This window comes from Lutjanus erythropterus, chromosome 2, assembly GCF_056507025.1.
Source record: "Lutjanus erythropterus isolate fLutEry1 chromosome 2, fLutEry1.hap2, whole genome shotgun sequence".
NCBI classification, from domain to species: Eukaryota; Metazoa; Chordata; class Actinopteri; order Lutjaniformes; family Lutjanidae; genus Lutjanus; species Lutjanus erythropterus.
The window spans coordinates 28,979,747-28,998,284 of record NC_139318.1 but is presented as its reverse complement, the minus strand read 5'-3'; the positions used below and the strand labels follow the sequence as shown (position 1 = coordinate 28,998,284).

At 37.4% G+C, this 18,538-nt stretch overlaps 1 protein-coding gene across 3 annotated transcripts in view; it reads left to right on the top strand.

The window, feature by feature from the left end:
* Window positions 1-7,224: 7,224 nt before the first annotated feature.
* foxj3 (forkhead box J3) overlaps window positions 7,225-18,538 on the top strand; it is a 102,476-nt gene continuing 91,162 nt past the window's right edge. The window contains exon 1 of one of the 3 annotated variants that reach the window (XM_084736386.1): window positions 7,225-7,612. The gene's annotated coding sequence lies outside the window, so the exon portion shown is untranslated. The remainder of the gene's footprint in view (window positions 7,613-18,538) is intronic. The other 2 variants (XM_084736368.1, XM_084736377.1) reach the window with 2 other exon arrangements.

Here is an 18,538-nt window from a genome sequence, read left to right as displayed (position 1 = left end):
TAAAAACAGACTTTCTCCAAAATGCTGGTTGCATTTGTATTGGACATCTAATTTCTGGTGAGTTTTATACAGTTGTTGCTATACTACTTTATGAAGGGATAAAATTCAGATCCTCTTAAAATGTAACAAATATAATAGTATCAGAGCAGAATACTATAAGAAATGTATTTATTACTCCTTAATTTCAGAGAAGTAGATGACAGTGTAAAGCTAAAGGTTCTATTAGGAGAGAGACATGCAGCTGCACAATATATGACTACATGTCACAAAATGAGAGATATATACTGGTTTAAACCCATTTTTATGCTTTTCTTTACATATTTATCTTATTTTACTTAATGAATGGTGTTTTTGCCTTTTCTTTAATATCATTATTGAATTGAATTAATATGATTTACTCTTTTTCTATTGTTTCATTAATACTTTGGCAATATTGTTTATAAAACATTCATGCAAATAAAGCAAACTGAACTGAACTGAACTGAAAGCCTCAGTGTATGAATCTGGTAATTTGACATGTCAAATGAAACTTTTTGACTATCAAGTTATCCTGTAGTCTGTTAAATGCTGGTAATTTATTTAAAAATATTTGAATATAGCTGACAGGTATAAATGGTTTTGTGGAGAAGACAGAGTAAGCTAAGTAAGGAATGAGATCTGAGCTACAGATAAATATGGGCCTACTATTTGGCAAGCAATAGGTCACTGTTGCCTTTTTTTTTAATCTAATAAGTTGTAATTAAGCTTATTAATGATTTATAGTGTTTACAACTGAATTAATAATGTAGGTATATACCTTGTATAGAGGCAGTATTATTGTGAAGTGGTGCCAGTTCAGTTTATTAGCACCTCTCTAGTACTGATTCATATCTAAAATTGTGGGTACAAAAATGAAATGCAAGACTGCATAATTTTGAACTACCAAGTAGGACTCAGCATAGTTTCTTCTCTTATTGTATTTTCTGTTTTCCCAAAACATCACACAATATGAGAAATAACTAAGTGAAAATTTGTTTTATTATTAGACCATGCGCTCTTTTAATTAAAAAACTCTAGTCTCATTGGAAATCAAAATTCATCTGCACCAGATTGCTAAACATTTACTTTAAATTTGACATCTTGCTTTTGGTCCATTTATTATTTATTTTTCATTTAAGGCATTTATCTTTCTTTTGGGTATGAGTTGACAACTTGGTATGACCTTAAAAATGCCCCCTTGCAAGGAAGGATGTTTTTTGTTTAAAATAAAAGTTGGGATTTAGTTTGTTTTATGGGATAAAAGTAATGTTGCTTTGCTGAATGTATATTTTTGGAGAGATATTATAGGCTGGTTTTAAAAACCTCTATAAATACATCAAGGTTATTTTTTTTTTTTTATCATTTAACAACACAGGGTTGTACAATGAAATGTAATTTGTATCCCCTTCATTCCACACACAAATACAAATATTTAAGTTCTATTAGCATAAAATAAGATAAAAACAAACTACAACAGTATATACACTCAGTTACACATATACCTACACATTATCTACACCCACAAAGTGTGTAGGTTTATCTGTTTTGGGGTGGGGGTGAAAATCAATAGAGCAATGTATTGCAATATTTTGTGTGGTATTGATACATGGACACCAAGCATCAATCTTTTATTATATAAATCCTAAATACTACAAATTTTAATTAAACTTTTTGGTGCTAGAATAGTAAAATCAATTTCTTTCTCATTTTCTTTTTTCTGGTGAGGACAGCAGGTCACAGGTCACAGTCAGTGGGATGGGTAAGTTTTTATTACAGTGTTGGTCAATCCCATTTTGCTCCAACTTTATCATATTAGGTGAAACAGATGTTGACAAAGTTTTTATTTTGGGACATAATTTGCAGTTGAAAAGTAATAATAAATCGCGATATATCTTAGTGCAACGCTTATCATATTGCAAGACATTTAAAATTTCACTGATATTGTATCATAACCTGAGTATCATGATAATATCATGTCATGGGGCCTCTGATGGCCACCTCTACTATCTGTACAGAGATTTAAAGGAAAGTCTGTGGTTTAAATAACTTTGCTTGATTTCTTAAACCTTTTATAGTGTCTCAGATAATCAGTGTTGGTGATGTGTTTACAGAAACATTCAGAAATATATACAGAAATGATTCTGTGTTTCAGTTTAAAGTGGCACCTTGAACAGACGGACACAGTCGGTCTTTATTGCTGTATATGTTTTGAATTAAATGAATTATTATTTCACCACACATTTTCAGGATTTATTAACAGCAGTGCCTGTGATCAACCCACAAGAGGCGCTGTTGTCCTACTGATCACAACTCATGACTGCTGTCTTTGATACGTGTTTGATTGGGCTCATTACCTTGATAAGTTTCTGCACAATTTGTTGATATGTATGTTCACATTTATAAAAATGAAATGGCCACTCTTATACTGAGTCATCACAAGTTAAACAAATAGAGCTGGGGCAGATTTTGATAAAGCATATTTGGAGTCCTGTGTGTTCATGAGTCACTCAATCAGGCTGACTAGAAATGGAAAAGAGGCATAAAATCTAAAAATGGCCAGAAGTTAGTACAAAACAATTATATTGAGATAATGTTTTAAATTAAATTAATAGACTTGATAAAAGGCCCATAAAAGTAGAAATAGAATATTTACTCTATAATTAACTTGTAAAAACAGCAAAGAGCTGTGTGGACTTTTATTTTGATAATTTTTTTGTTTGTTTTCTACTAGAGAGGCTAATGCTGATATTTTTCTCATTGCGTATATTATAAGCTGACACACGAACTTTTAAGCCCTTTGCGTGGACTAAAAGGACCTACAGGTATTAGTAAAACCAAAATCTCAGAAAACCTCAGAATAGCACCTTTTAACGCTTTATCGCAGGACTTCATCAGACAACTAGTTGAGGTTAGTGAACCGTCCTTCTTAGTAACTTTTTTTTTCTTTCCACAGTAATTATGAAACATGACTCACACAACTTGATTGTACTTGAAAGCAACGGCTATGTTACAGGAGGTAAGAAAAGAAAATTAAGATAAAGGTCAACATGAACTCACTAGACTCACAGAGTACCAGGGCTGCAGATCCCACTGAGGACATCGAGGTCATGTCCTCAGTGGGATCTGTCTTTGGTAGTCTTTTTCTCAGGGAATTTAGAGGGTTTTTTGAGTAACTTAAGAGCAGTTAACATTAGACAATGCAGAGTGAGACATGGTAGGATTTGAGAGGGGAATACAAACTTCTTATTATAAAACGTACTATGCATGAATGAATGAGTTGTTGGGACAGTCTTAAGACCCTGGTGAAGGGAACTCTGAGACATGTAGCTACTATTGCAATGGAAGTGAATTTTAAGTTTAGAGCCTGGAAATTTTTTTTCTCTTTTTTTGGGTCTTTTTTCAACCGTGGCCTGCGACTAAAATTGTGAAATAACCTCGTATGAAGTAGCCTATGTATTCTGTCTGGTATCAAAAGCAGGAACACTTCTATTGGCTCAACACAATTTACACGGAAAAATATCAAATTAAAATGGTGGACCACTGCAAGTTTTTTGGGGGGTGATATGTACTGTCCATGTCCACCCCTTTCTATCAAATATTTTATTTCTCTAAAATATATACTTGGTGCTTATTAGAATCTTTGATTTGTTTTCACCAGCTTCTGTATTTCATTTTCTTGTTGGTACCATATTAAAACCTTTAAATTGTTAACTAATGCTGCACCTATTATCATCCATTAATAAAACAACCTTTAAGTCACTAGGTTGAAAAAAAAAAAAAAGAAAACCATTGTGTTTATCTGCCAGCAGGGCATGTACTTTTTTAAGCTCTGTAATTCATCAGGAAGTCCCTCTAATGAATGACTTCCACTTCTGGAAAAAACAACAGTTAATGTGGAACAAAAACCAATTATTACCAGTGTAACGTACAACTGCAGACTTACATATAAAAAAGTTTGAACCCTACGAGTAACAAGTATTTATTGATAGATTACCATCATGTACAGTAGGATAATCACTTTTTATGGACTGTGTGCAAGAATTTTGTCTTGTAACAATGGATGCACAATTGTGAAATTCTCGGCCGATACAGGTGTTTAAAGTAACAATGTGACCAGTGCCAATACCTGTGATTTTTGTTGTTGTTGTTCATTTAGTTTTTATTTATGCTGCCTTTGGTGTCAGGGACACACAGAAATCTTCATTATATGAAAAAATAATTACATGAACTTTAATGCCTTAAAATTCTGATTATACCATAAAATGTACTTTATTGTTTTTTTTGTTTGTTTTTTATTGCCTGATTTTTTAAAAAAAATTAATATTCATGTATTTCTGTAATTATTAAGTATTTCCTGTTTTTATTCCCCTTTTTTAAATTAAATGTATGCACTCTAAGCTGCATGTTTTGTATGAAAGGTGCTATATAAAAACACTGTATTATTATTATTATTATTATTATTTTTGTTGTTGTTGTTGTTGTTGTTGTAACTAACATTCAATGAGAACAACATTTTATTAAATATTGGCCACAGTGCCATCAGTGAACGTCATCTTATTTACATGCTGATAAACTTAACAAAGTGAATATGATGTTCAGTTGATATATTGTGTATACTTGTAACTGGTTTATAAAGAGAAATGATTTACTACCCTTTAATAAAGGCATTGATCAGAACATATAAACCCTTATAAATGCTGACTTGACAGCAGAACTTGACAGACAGTGGTACCCATGTGGACTATCTTTGACTGTTTTCTGATTTTATTTTGTGGTTCTGACTAATGTCTTACTCAAGTGCTGCACTAAAGTACAGTTTTGATATATTTGACTTGTACAAGGGTGGATTTAGTCATTTTGGGGCTTAAGACAAACACATAGCAAATTAATCAGTAAATAATAAATCTCAAAAATAAAACTATTTTTCATGCTGGAATGCTGAGGATGAATTAAAGAGTCTCACAGCCTGAGGAAAGAGGTACAATAATGAGTACTTTATATTAAATTAAAAAATTAAAAAATGAAATAAATAAATAAATAAAATAATCACAGGAATGTAAGAAACTGTAAGATATTTTAATGTTAGTAACTAAAGTTGATATGAGAAATGGTACATTAATGCTATTCCAATATGTGTACGTCATGCCACTCCTGTAAAGGTTGGGACACCCCAGTCAAAAAAGCCTGGACACGTCAATGCTGTTTTCCTCCTTTTTCAATCCTTGAATAAATAATAAGTAATTAAAATAAACTTTTATTTATGATGGAGTGCAGAGAATGAATTGAGGAGTCTAGCAGAAGCTGTTCTGAAGTCTGGTGGTATGACAGCAGATACTTCTGTGTCTCTTGCCAGACAGCAGCAGGGTGAACAAGCAGTGGATGGGGGGGTATTGTCTCTTAGTGTCCTCCCACTTTCTCCTTTTTCCAGCTCTGCTGCACCAGGGTGAGCCATTTGTTTACATAAGTTGGCTACTGTCTTCATGAATCATTTCCACAGATGCACAGAAAGATCATTAAATGATCCAAGATAGAAGGGAGGCCCTGAAACACTCACGATTTAAGCATTCTGATGCCATTTTAGTGTATTGATTTTTTGAAAAGATATAATTGATGAAAAGTTTTTTTTTTTTTTTAAATCTTCACCATAAGTTTATGAGGTGTGTTATGGGGCTCTTGGTTAGTTTTGGGCCTGAGATAATTGTCAGCCTTTGCCTAATGTAGGGGTCTGCAAGCTTTACTATCTAATGAGATATTTTTTCTGCTTTGACCCTTGAAATTCTCTATCTTCCATGAAAACTTTTTTTTATTGCTATCCATTGCTAGGTTTAGTTGACAAAATATTAAAACATTTGTTTTAAATTGGAAGTAAAAGCTACACATTTTTACAGTTGGAGAGTGTAAGAATCATTTTAGGCCTACAACAAATGACAAAGAAAAATTAAAATGTTAAAAAATAGCTGTTGTCAAAGCCACAGGGAGCCACTGGAGAAGGGCAAAAGAGCTGGATGCAGCTCCAGAGCCACAGGTTACTGACCTCTGCCTTAATGGTAAGACCCCCACCACAACCCCCTGCTTGAGCATTTACATTATGTTACATACTCCACTACATCTCTGAGGGAAATATTATACTTTTTATGCCGCTACATTTATTTTTATTTATTTATACAAGTTTAGCTACTTTGAAGATTGACATTAATGCAAAATAATAAGATAATATAATAATATAATAATATAATAATGAGGGAAATTCAAAAAGCTAACCAACAGTTTATAAAGTAATTAAAATGCAATATTAATTAAAATGAGCTCCACATTTACAAACTGCAACATATATAAAGCAATAAATAAATTAAGGATAAACAAATTTTATGTGAACAAAATTTACTGTACATATCAAATTTATTATTTAATAAACAACATCTTTCCAAACCATAATTTTTCTTTGTTTTTTAATATCACAATAAATATCATACCTTGAACTTTCTTGAACATGGCATCATTGTATGCTATTACATGAGTTTGTTAAATATTTGATTGGTCAGTTACTGTGCTATGTATAACAGACTGTAGTTATGACCGTTACTATGGACACAGGTCACAGACTCTGAAGAAACAATAAAATCATTGTAAGATCTCTAAAATAACTTTAGAATTAATATTTTGTGTCAAATGATTGATTTTTTAAACTATGTAAGCAGGATTATGAAATAAAGCCATAAAATCATTTTAAAATTAATATTTTGTGTCACATAAATATGTCCCAAATTTTTGTTTTGGTAAGTAACCATGTAATAAGTGGGATAATGTACAGTGAGCAGATCATCATTGTGAAATAAATTACTTCCTTATTTGAGTTTTTGGTATTGTTCCATCCCTGGCAAAGAATTTATAACCATTTAATAAAGCCATTATTTAGAACTTATAAACCCTCAGTCAAAGGTGACTTATCAGACAGAGGTGCCTATGTGGAGTATTTTCTACTTTTTCTTCTTTTATTCTGTGATCCTGACTTTTGTCTTATCACTCATGTCTTTTCAAGTCTTTTTTTATTATGCTATGTCTGGATTGTATTCACTTACAGACGCTCTGTAAAGAAGGCTGATTTGCTGATAAATTCACTGACAGACACAGTCATGTGTGTTTTACTGCGGGCTTGTGCCTTTGACCGCGCTCTAGTTTCTGTGGCGGCAGGGCGGTGGTGGTGAGGGCGAGAAAAAAAAAAAACACCTTCATGTGCGTCGTCGTATGTGAAAGTAGTTCCGGGCACTTAACCCAAACGGTGGAAGAAGAGGAGGAGGAGGGGGGAGAGTCCCGGATGTTGGCTCGGACGGCCGCCGAGAGAAAGGCGAACGAACGGGAGAAGGCGGAGAGAAGCTGAGGAGGGACGCCACGGCACCGCGGGCTGACACCGGCGAAGCTACGACTGTACGGCGGCTCTTTGCACAGGACGATAGCGGCAAGAGCGCAGGACAGTCCCGGGGAGCCCCTGCTAGCTGAAGAAGAAGAGGAGGAAGGACGGGGAGGGGGCTGTGAAACTAACCGTCAGGATTTACAGAGAGAAGGAGAGCCACCGTCACAGCAGCTTTCACCCAGAGTAAGTGAGCTACACGGGCATGGAAGTTGAACTAAGGCCCACGAAATGGACGACTTTAACGGGGAAGTGAGCAGCACTGAAGTTCTGGGGATTGAGCCCGGTGAACAGGCCCTGACAGGCTCCCCGTGGCGGGGCGTGCGGGGACACCTTTTTCTCCCAGAGAGCCAGTGTGTATCCCCCGGTGGTGGTCAGTGTTAGTAACGTCCACCCCGGCCGGTTGTGTTGCTGCAACTCTCCAAGTTGACAGCTCTTAGGTTAGCCTGCTAGCACCGCCGCCGTGCAACCGGTGACAACTGACAGGGCAACTTTGACAGCTAGCTTAGCCAGTTTATAGGTAGCCAGCTAACTTTAGCTGAGCGCTGTCGGTGCTCTCTCCTGGGCCAGCAGGACGAAGGTGTGTGTGCGTGTTTTCCTCGCATTAGGTGGATATATTAATGACCTATCCCAGCCTCTCCAACAGCTATCGTTAGCTAGCTGTTTGGTATGTGAGACGTTGTGTGTGTGTGTGTCCAGCATGAAGTGCGTGTGTGTGAACCCAGTGTCATTTGGCTTTCCTGCGTGCTCTGATGGTATTTGACTCCCAGCTGTTGCAGTGTGTTTTCTCGTCTGTCAATCGTCTGCCTTATAAATTCCTCCAGAAAATAATGATCCTGCTGCATAAAACCAGGCAACATGTGTGAGAAGGCGCACGTCTGTCATGTGAGTAGACAATCAACAAGTGCAAAGCATGTATCTGCTGAATTTTATCAAATAAGATAGAAGATTATGAATTTCTTGTACCAGAGATTGTTCAAAAATTACAGTAACATAGGACTGAAACAATAGAATAGTAAATATAAGGTGTATAAGGAATAAATGCAAACAAAATAAAAACAGTGCTTAACAGAATAACAAAAAAGTATGATAAATAAGATAAGTAAACTGAATAGAAGTAAAATAAACTAAAATAGAAAAAGTAGTAGGGGTAATGACGTTGCAAGTAATACTGGCAGTGATATTGAAAAGTGATAAAAGTAAAAGTTATATTGCACATGAAACTTAGAGTAATATTGCACTTGATTTGAACGTAATATTGAACATGATAATGACCCTGCACTGATGACATTTGACTCCCAGCTGTTGTAGTGTGTTTTCTCGTCTGTCAATCTTCTGGCCAATAAATTCCCCCAGAAAATAATTATTCTTGCGTGTAAAACTAGTTGAGTTGTGAGTGCAGGCACACGTTTGTCATGTGTGTGGACGATCAACAAGTGCAAAGCAATCAATCATGTTTCAGCCCTTGAATTCTTGTGCCAGAGGAAAAAAAAAAAAAAATTACAATGAAATTATTTTCAGAGACATTGCACATTGATCATCTCTGTAAATGTCCCAGTGCTAGCCATAAGAATAAAAACACTAGAGTAATAAATATAAGTAATACAACAATATAAGGAGTAATATAAAAAAACATTGTCTAATAGAATAACAATGAAATTATGATAGGTTAAGTAAACTAAAATTAAGTAAAATAATCTTAAAAAAAAGTAGTAGAGGTGATGATGTTGCAAGTAATATTGTTGGTAATATTTAAAAGTTTTATACTAAAGTAATGTTGCACATGATCTGGAAAAAAGCAGTATGGTACATATTGATGTTATTGATGAAGGCTGTCAAAAGTATCAATACTTCAGTATAGGGCCACAACTATCTATCATTTTCATAGTTGATTAATCTGTAGATTATTTTCTCAATAAATCAGGTAGTTGTTCGGTCCATATGGATATGGAAAACACCTCTCATTATTATACACTATAAGTCAGCAGTTACCGCAACCTCTCTACAACATTTTGAATAATAACTTAACAGTAGGAACAGATTCTAAAATCATTAGGCCTGCAGTTAATGATTATATTAATTATTTTACTGATTAATTAATTTGTTAGTTGTTTGGCAGAAAATAGTGAAAAAATTAGAAGAAAACCCCCAAAACCCCAAAGATATTCAGTTTACTGTCATAGAGGAGTAAAGAAATGAGTAAATGTTCACATTTCAAATGCTGGAATCAGAAATTTCTGACTTTTTGTTTTTTTTAAAAATTACCAAAGCCGATAACACAATTAATTTAACAGCGTATCAATTATTTGATTAACCATTGCAGTTCTACTTCAATACCTTTATAATACTACATGTTTAAAAACACTACAATAACATTTGATAGTATGAGAAGTGCCAAAGCTATTAAAAACATATTCAAGACCTCAGTTCAGTTTTTATTGTTGCTTGAAATTTGTCTTGTAGCATAGCAAAACCAGATAGTGTTCAGAGGCTTTTTCTGTACCAGCAGTGTGTGCAGGTTGTTCATTTTTATAAAACAGAAAAGATATATAATTTTTATGTGTGACTAGGACATTTTTTGCCATGATATTGAAAGAGGTGTCTAGTATCGTTTAGTAATCTTGTATTGTAGTTTGAAGTTTAAAATTCTGGTGTTGTCACAACCTTATCATTGATTGATATTACTGTTCTCAGTGTCTGATTTCTCAGCTATCCTTCCTACAGGAGGGGGAGGAGTTATACAATTTGATGGCCACTGGTTGGAAAGTCCTGTGGTGTTCAGTGGTGCACCTCTCTGGTCTCAGTCTACAGCTGAAGGTGCTCTGATATGACTCTAGTGCTGCGTGCAGGGGATGGGAGGCATTGTCCATATTAAAATACTGAGTACTGAGTTTCTTCAGCATCTTCCTCTCTGATACCTCCACCAAAGACTCAAGTTCCACTCCCGGGACAGAACCAGCTTTTCTGATGAGCTTATCGCGTCTGCCCCATCAGCTGCCCAAACACACTACAGCGTACAAGATGACGCTGACCACCACTGAGTGAGAAAACATCTGCATGGTGCTGCAGACGCTGAAAGATCTGATTCTCCTGAGGGGAAAAAAAAACAGGCAGCTCTGACCTTTGTTGTACAGAGCATCTGTGTGTTAAGTCCAGCTTAGTGTCTGTGTGGACGGATGCCCAGGTACTTGTATTATGCTACTGAATTTGATCTCAGTACTGTCTCTCTTGCCTCTGGTGGTGATATACCCTCGCACATTGCCCTGAGATGGCACAGACTATGTTGCAGCTAAATATTTGGCCCTGTGTGTGCAAGACATTTCTCAGGGCATGCTTTGATGTTTCACCAGTTGGTGTGTGTGATCGCACAGGACAGACACTGATTAGTTAATGCTACGACTTTAAACTAAACAGCTGTGGCATTTGCGTGCTGCTGTATACAAAACAGTGCCCTTGCTTTATCCTGACGGCCTTTATTAGTGGATGGATGACTGAACTCTTAATGTGCCCTGCTGTCAACTTGTACAAGTTTTATCAATGAAGTCACGTTGTCATTTTAATGATTGAGGTGCAGTGAGGTGCAAATTATTAGCTAATCTTCATCATATACTCCCATGCTTAAGTTTATTCTGTCATAAAGCCAGTGTAAAGAGGTTGAATTTATGACTAAAACAAAACATTATAAAATCCCCCCAAACATCCCAACCCTGCCAGACCTTCTGCTTCAACTAACAAAATGCCCATAGCGTTAGTCAGCACCCACAATCAAAGGTCAGACCTGGTTTGCTTCTTAATCACCCATCCTTTAAATAGCAGGCCTACAGCGAGCTGTCTGGATCGAGGCTATCTGTGCATGCAGCTGTAGAGGACACATGGTGTTTAAGTTTTGATCTTACTCTATCCAGGTGAGCAGAGCCAGAGTAGTTTAATTTGTATTATTGTGTAGAAATGAGTGCTTTTCACTCTACCAGTCTTATTCTGTAAAATGTCCTCCCAATGTACTTCCTGTTGCTCTCCAAATTTTTCAAGAAACTGCACCAAAGAAGCTTCACGTGCAGTTCATGTTAATTGGCATTTTATTTTGCAGTGTCCCTAGTTTGGTCTGACATTGAAAGGCATCTTAACCTTGATGTCCTTCGTGAAATAATATTGTGTTTTAGAAATGCTGTTGTTTTTACAAGCAGTAATTTTGGTCAATTTACATAGAACTGCAATGTTTAATCGATTTGTTCAATTAATCACCAACTATTTCGATAACTGCTGAATTGGTTTGAGTAATTTTTTAAAGAAAAAAAAGTCTAAACTCTGATTTTTTATTGAGTTGTGGACTTTAGGAAACTCTAATTGACATTTTATAGACCAAACTACTAATTGATTAATCGAGAAAATAACCATCAGATTGAAACCACTGTGTGAAATACAGCAGCAGAATAATTGTCATAGACAGCGGAAATTATACTTTTGCTGTTTCATGTTGGCTGGCTGGTAAAGAATAGACCTGCAGTGCTTTTTAACAGTTGTGTGCAGAATTGTGAATCATGGCACACACATTACAAAATTAGTTCCTTACTATAGCATCCATCAAATTCTGTTTATAAGCAATGTTGTTTTTAAGTTGTGTTCATAACTGAAGATGTCCCGCAAGTTCTTAAAAGACTTAAAAGCTCCTGTTCATGCATGTTTTTGGTTAGTTATAAAGGATTTTAGTAATACCACAAATCTTTGAGCAGACTAAGTTTTTATTGATCCCCTATTTAAAAATGACCTCTGGGTTTTGATGAATGGACTGCCTAGTTGTAAAGAAAGTAGAGGGAAGATTACACATCTGTTTGTACGCACAGTAACTATTTTAAAGTGTGAATGAGGAGGATGTGATGCAGCTTCTCTTTAATGGTGGTTTCAGCCTGCAGCGGTCTTTGAGAAGTCTATTGCTTAATGGTTTAAAAACACGACACCTACTTCTCCAAGGCCCTCCTGTGTTCTGTGTGTGTGCAGGGCACCGAGTGCACACTCATCAAACATCTCTGAAGAAAAATGACTTTGTCATCATCTGTAAGAAACAAGGAACATAGATTAACTAACTACATGTAAATAAATATTGACATTTCATCATTGTGTCACAGATTATGTTCAGTTTGGGGGAGATGGTGTATAATTTAATAGATTAAACAGGATGACATGATATGAGGCTAATTTGGATAGGTGTCAAGGGTCACTAAGCCAGTATAGTGAGCGAATTCAGAAAAGGTTTTTACTTTTTAAATACAAGCTCCTCATTTGGAATTCAGGATGTGGCCCTGTGCCTAGCCCCGTCTCACTGAGAGGCTTTTTAATTTCTCCCCTTGTTGAAGTGATTATTCAAATGGCCATCCGTGAGATGCAGTTATCAGACTCCTGGTGGTAGTTGAGCCTGTGGCAACATGAATGCCCATCACAGCCCCCCTCCTCACTACCCTGTTTAGTTGGAGAGCACCCAACAGGTACCCTCTGTAGCAGCCCCTATTAGACGGCCACATCTTACCCCTCAGGCTGAAAACCTATTGTATTGTGCGATTGGCAGATGGCAATTTATTCATGAGGACGGCCGATATATTTTTCTGGCATGGTGTAGTGGTGATGCTGCCGGTCAGAGGGCTCTGTTTAGTATTTTTATGATGACTTATTTTTGGGCTGAATCCAACATGCTTGTTTCGATTCCTCTCTGCTCTGAAATGTGGAGTTATTTTAGGTTCTTTCTATTCACTTCATCGCCCATCATCTTGTCCTTCAGTGCAGTTTTTCACCTTGGATTTGGCGAAAAAAAAAACAGGATCTTACTTTTCTCTTTGACAGCTGTTAACTCCGCGTGGAGGCTCGGCTGTCCTCTAACGCAGCTCGGGCCAAATGACTGGACAGTTTTGTTGGAAATTTCTCCCCGTACTCTGCTCCTTATATCCAGTGTGAAGTTTTGCACTCATGGAAGCCGCGTTGGTGAGAAGGGACTGGCTCAGTCTTCATTAGCAACGCCGTGCATCACTAGAATGCAGATGAGCTATGAAGCCATTCATCTGCTGGAAATGCCTCCCTGATTCCAATTTGAATCTTGTTTGCAGTCACATTGTGTGAGCCCACTTCTCCATGTTAAAGAAGTCTCTTTATGTGAGAGATCAGAGGGGGATAATTGCACTTAAGTGAACCTCATTTAGTGCTGGCCAGAGCAATTACTGTAACTGCAGTTCTAGGCGTTTTTTGGGGCCTGGAGCAGCTGTCATTGAGTCTCTGTAGCTGAGATATCAAATGGTGAATAGAATGACATTGGCATGGCATCATGGGAACGGCAGATCCTTGGATGGATTTTAATTAGTTTATGCAGGTTTTTGCACAGCTCCTTTTCTTTTTTTTTCATCCGCAGAAAAACGTAATTAAAAATGACAATTAGAAATGCATTATTTTAGTAATGATTGAAAATAAATTATTCTCAAGGTGCTGTAAGGTGAAAAAAGGCAGCACTCTTTCTTCAGGCAAAACCCCCCGAGCTTGAGGGAGATGTTTTATCATTAATGTTATTCAGGAGCCAAATTTTGAGTTTTGCTCAGCTGGGTGCTTTAATCTATTTTTGCTGTAAATTAATGAATTTTTAAAGAGCCCCTCGCTGGATACGGGTGGATGTGGGAATGCAGCACTGGTTCAGTTTTCAAACGAGCCTCTCTACTCTACCGTCACCCCCACCCCCTTCACCACCCACCCTCCTCCTCACGGGATGGAGAGAGCGAATTTACTGAAGCACTACACTTTCATTTTTTATTCATCCAGCAATACACTGCCTAGTTTTCCTCATCCCACCTCCTCCCAGTCTATTGAGTTGAATCTGTCAGTGAACTAGTCCTATATATGCTCCGATTCACGTCCTGGCTCGGAGTTGTATGTGGACATGAATTAGTGAGGGGGGAAGCATGTGATGTTTAATTCAGCTGGTTCGTTGCCTGATATTATGGACACATTTGCTCAGATACACGTTCTGAAAGTGTTTAGCCATTTATTTCCCCAGTCTGACTAATCAGGGCCCGTTTCTCTACAGGGGAACTACTGTAACTACCCACACCAGAGCTTGCTTGGTAAGTTTAGAAAGTGTAGGAGAAAAGGGTGGGGTGGGGGTTGGTGGGGGATTGGCGGCTCCTGTAGCACACGGTGGTTTCTGTGACTCATTCCAGCTTTGTGGTAGCAAAAAGGCTAATAAATTTTGTGTCAAGTCTGTTATGAGTGTTGAGTTTGATCTTACATTTGCAAGTCTAGTAGGAACTGGATAAGGTACATGAGCAGAAGTCTGTCATAGGTAGTTGTAGTAACAAAATTGAGGCCTACAAATCTCCTCCATTAAAGAGAAGTTAATGTGAAGCTTAATGACAGTAAATGCAACATACAGAGCTATGTCATTTGAGATTTTACAATGAATAACCAAGTCCTAAATGAATAAGACTGGCTTGACTTTTTCAATGCCTTGAAGGATTTAATAATTCATCATATTGTGTGCTTTGTCCTTGAGTTTTGATAGGCCCTTGGTATCAGCGTATTTCTCTTAAGCTTTTTTGTTCTTTACTCAGTAGGAGCAATTGATATGCTTATATGATTCACACTCTTAGGAGACTTTCGAGCTGTGTGCAGGAAGGGAAGCTTGCTAAGCTGACACAGCTTAAGTAATAAGAACGGGGCTTTTCATCGTACTATTTGGTATCTGTTTTAATCATTATAGTGGCTCCTGTGGCAGATACAAAATTCACTTCCAGGTAAAACGGCTGAATACCCAGAGACAGTTTGAATAGAGAAAAGATGGGGCCCTCTGTCAGTTTTGAACGGGGAATTTGAAACTAAAAATGGTATCGCCAACAACGGGCTAAACAACGTGGCTCTGTCTGCAGATTAGCAGCCACAGAGCTGTTATTTGTGACAGATTATATAAGTCGGAGTACTAAAATCTCTTTGAGAAATGACAATTTCATTGCATTTTATTCACAAATGTTACTTTCAGCTTTCCTCTGTGGACTGCATGCATTTCACTGTAATTTATTGGTGACACAATGGCAATGACAAGTGTAGATTCTGGTATAAACCAGAACTGATTGAATATCATAATTTCACTGCTTTGTGAGACGGTGGCTGGTGCATGGGTATGAGCGTAGGTAAACACTGGATGTTGTGTAAAGTTTACAAGAATTTTAGATATGCTGACTCTTGACTCAAAGAGATAGGAGGGTTGCCTTGTCAGCCAAAAATTTAAAACAATGGGGTGTAAACAAACTGGGAATAAGGTGAATCAAGTTCTTAGGGGTGACTAAACTTATAGTAGATGGCCATCGGTCCACCCCTTGCTAGAAGTAGCAAGGAGGGGCACCAGTGTGGAATCTAAGTGATGAATTGTTGTGGACAGAGTTGGCAGCAAAAGGTATTTTAGCCACTTTAAAGGGTCCACCAAAAAAAAAAAATATATATATCAGTTTCTAGTGTAGGTTATATTTAGAATATTTTCACCACTTAACTTTGTGTCAGACAGCATTTTCTGAAAGGAAACTCCTCTTATATAAACTAAATATCACTGTCTCACCATCCGCACTGCGTAGGCAAAATCAGTAATTCTACCCTGCAGAAGATAGGGGCTGCCTGTGTGGCGCTGCCTCAATCTGTTTGTTTGTTCGTGTTATTGTGTGACTCTGAACTATCCTTTTATATTACCGAAGGCCAGCTATCGATAAGTACGTTGTGCAACCCGAACTATCCCTTTAATGGTGGACTGTTGGCCAAATGCAAACATCTCGTGTTATTGAGAAGCAAATGGCACTAGGATCCCAAATTTGTTTCATTGACTGACTGCCTGCCACAAAGTGTCACTCCGTTTGCCATGCTCAGATTATAAAAAAAATTGATAGTTATTGGTCCAACATATTTTAAGAGCGTGACCATCTTCACCATTTGAAGATGGTCAGTGATGTTTGATAACATAATTTCTTTTGAAAATGTGTTTACTTGATTACCACGGAAGTATTGGTATCTGTAATGTGTGTTCAAGAATTTTTCAAACGTTTGAATGTGAAGAGTCGGAAGTCAGTGAGGGTCAGGTTTAATTAATTCCACAGCCCTAAGCCTGCTTAGTAAGGTTAAATAGTGGAGTCTTGAGGATGTGGTTTACTGCCACATCACTCAAGTTCATCCTCTGCTGACTGGTGGGAGACTGATCATTTATCGTGAAATCACAAGACAGGCCTCATGTCAGACAGTCTTGTGTTGATCAGACCTGAAGGCTGCATGCCGCTTCTTCATTTGTTTTGTGATTTCAGACAATGTTAATGTGGGCCGGTCCAGAAATAGCTTCATGTAGAAGTTGGAGTCTGTGTGTGATGTGGTGTGTGAGGCTCATGATCTGAAGGGGCGAGTGCCAAGTTGTGCAGATGTGGTGTTAAGTTGGGAGGGAGCTGTGGTGGATCTGATGATTTAACACCTCTTTCTTATGGCTTATTGTCGTCTGCATACTCAGCAGAATCACACGTCAAAACCTCTCTGTTGTTGTCATTTGTTGCTTTTTTTCTGTGTGAAACCTGATGGATTAGACTTAGATGTAGAACTTGGAGTCTCCGTCTGTGATTCAGAAAACCCCTAGCAGAAGCCAAGGATTCTCTCTGTGGAGTTGGAGGAAATGTTGATCTGTGTGGACCAGGGAACCCACACAACTGATGACTCGCTCTTGCCCCATCATTCCCACCCCATCCCTCTTTCTTCCTCTCACACGTAGCCTGCCTGTCGATTATTGTTTCTTGTTGTGTCCTCACTTCTTTTTCTTTATCTCTCTCTGCGCCATACTCTCCCGTGCTCTTCACTTAGCAAACAACACGTCTGTAGAGAATTCAGAAGAATGCATCTTGTTACTCAGATGAGTCATACTTCCTCTGGCCTGCATGCCTCTCCCTCAGGGTGGATGAATGAGAGGGCGGTGAGGTTAGCTGGAGGAGGGGCTCAATGGCTAAGGGGACGTGCTCTGTGCCAGTTGCTCAGTGGAATTAAGAAAGTATCAGTGTGTTGGTTGGTCACAGGGCCTGAGACATGCAGATCAGCGCCAGCTCAAAATGCGGTTGTCCCTAGGTGGCTGTGTGACTGACGGGTTTGACCAGGCTGAGTCACCACCTTCAAACTGTTTGGAAATATCAGGCCCGACTCTGACCCCACAAGTTAGCCACTCTGCCAAGGTGCTGTGGCCCTGGGAGGAAAGCCCAGGGCCACGGCTCTGGAGAGCAACGAGACTGCACCTGCAATGTGAGAAATCTGCCTTACTAAAGGAAAAAATGGTGGGATGAAAAGACTGTAGAGGAGTTTGCATGCAGTTACTCGGCTGAAATGTTCCTCAGGAGGCCTGACTATAATATAGTTCTGTGTGTGTATGAAATTATGATACAGTTAAATGTGTAACGTTAGACACTAGTCTGTTGCTATGCTATTGTAGTCATCTAAATTGTCTGAGTCTAGTTTTAGATGAAATAAATATCATAAAATTTTAGTTGAGTAAATCTACACTAGATTTAGTTTCATAAAATGTAATCTAATGCATTATTTATATATTTTTTTTCTTCCAGTCTCATACTCATGGAGGAAATATCTGTTAACCTGTTATTAATGTGAAAAATTTGAAAAATTTCTGTCTTGGTATGTCCAAAATTAAGTATACTACATTTCTTCAAACATACATTCTTGTTTTTGTTACATTTTAGTTGCATACAGGCAAATTGCTTGTCTATGGTAATGGTTTTTGGATCAAATTTTAATATATTATGTATTATAGACCTGCCCCACACAATGCCCATATAATTATTTCATGACGTTTTTATAATTGCAAACCATGATTTTAACAGACCATTTCCACTTAAACGTCACACCAATAACCAAATCACTTTTTAATTACTTTTTCATCTAGTTTGTGTCTGGATTTAATTTGTTGACTGTCAGTAGATTTTTCATTAAAGATTACTTATTAAAGATTACTTATTAAAGATTTTATTTAGTTATCATCTTGTTTTGTCAGGATTTTTTCTTACTACATTGACAAAGCAACATATTCCCGTGGGATGGTAGTTTTCTGTGATTGCCTTAATA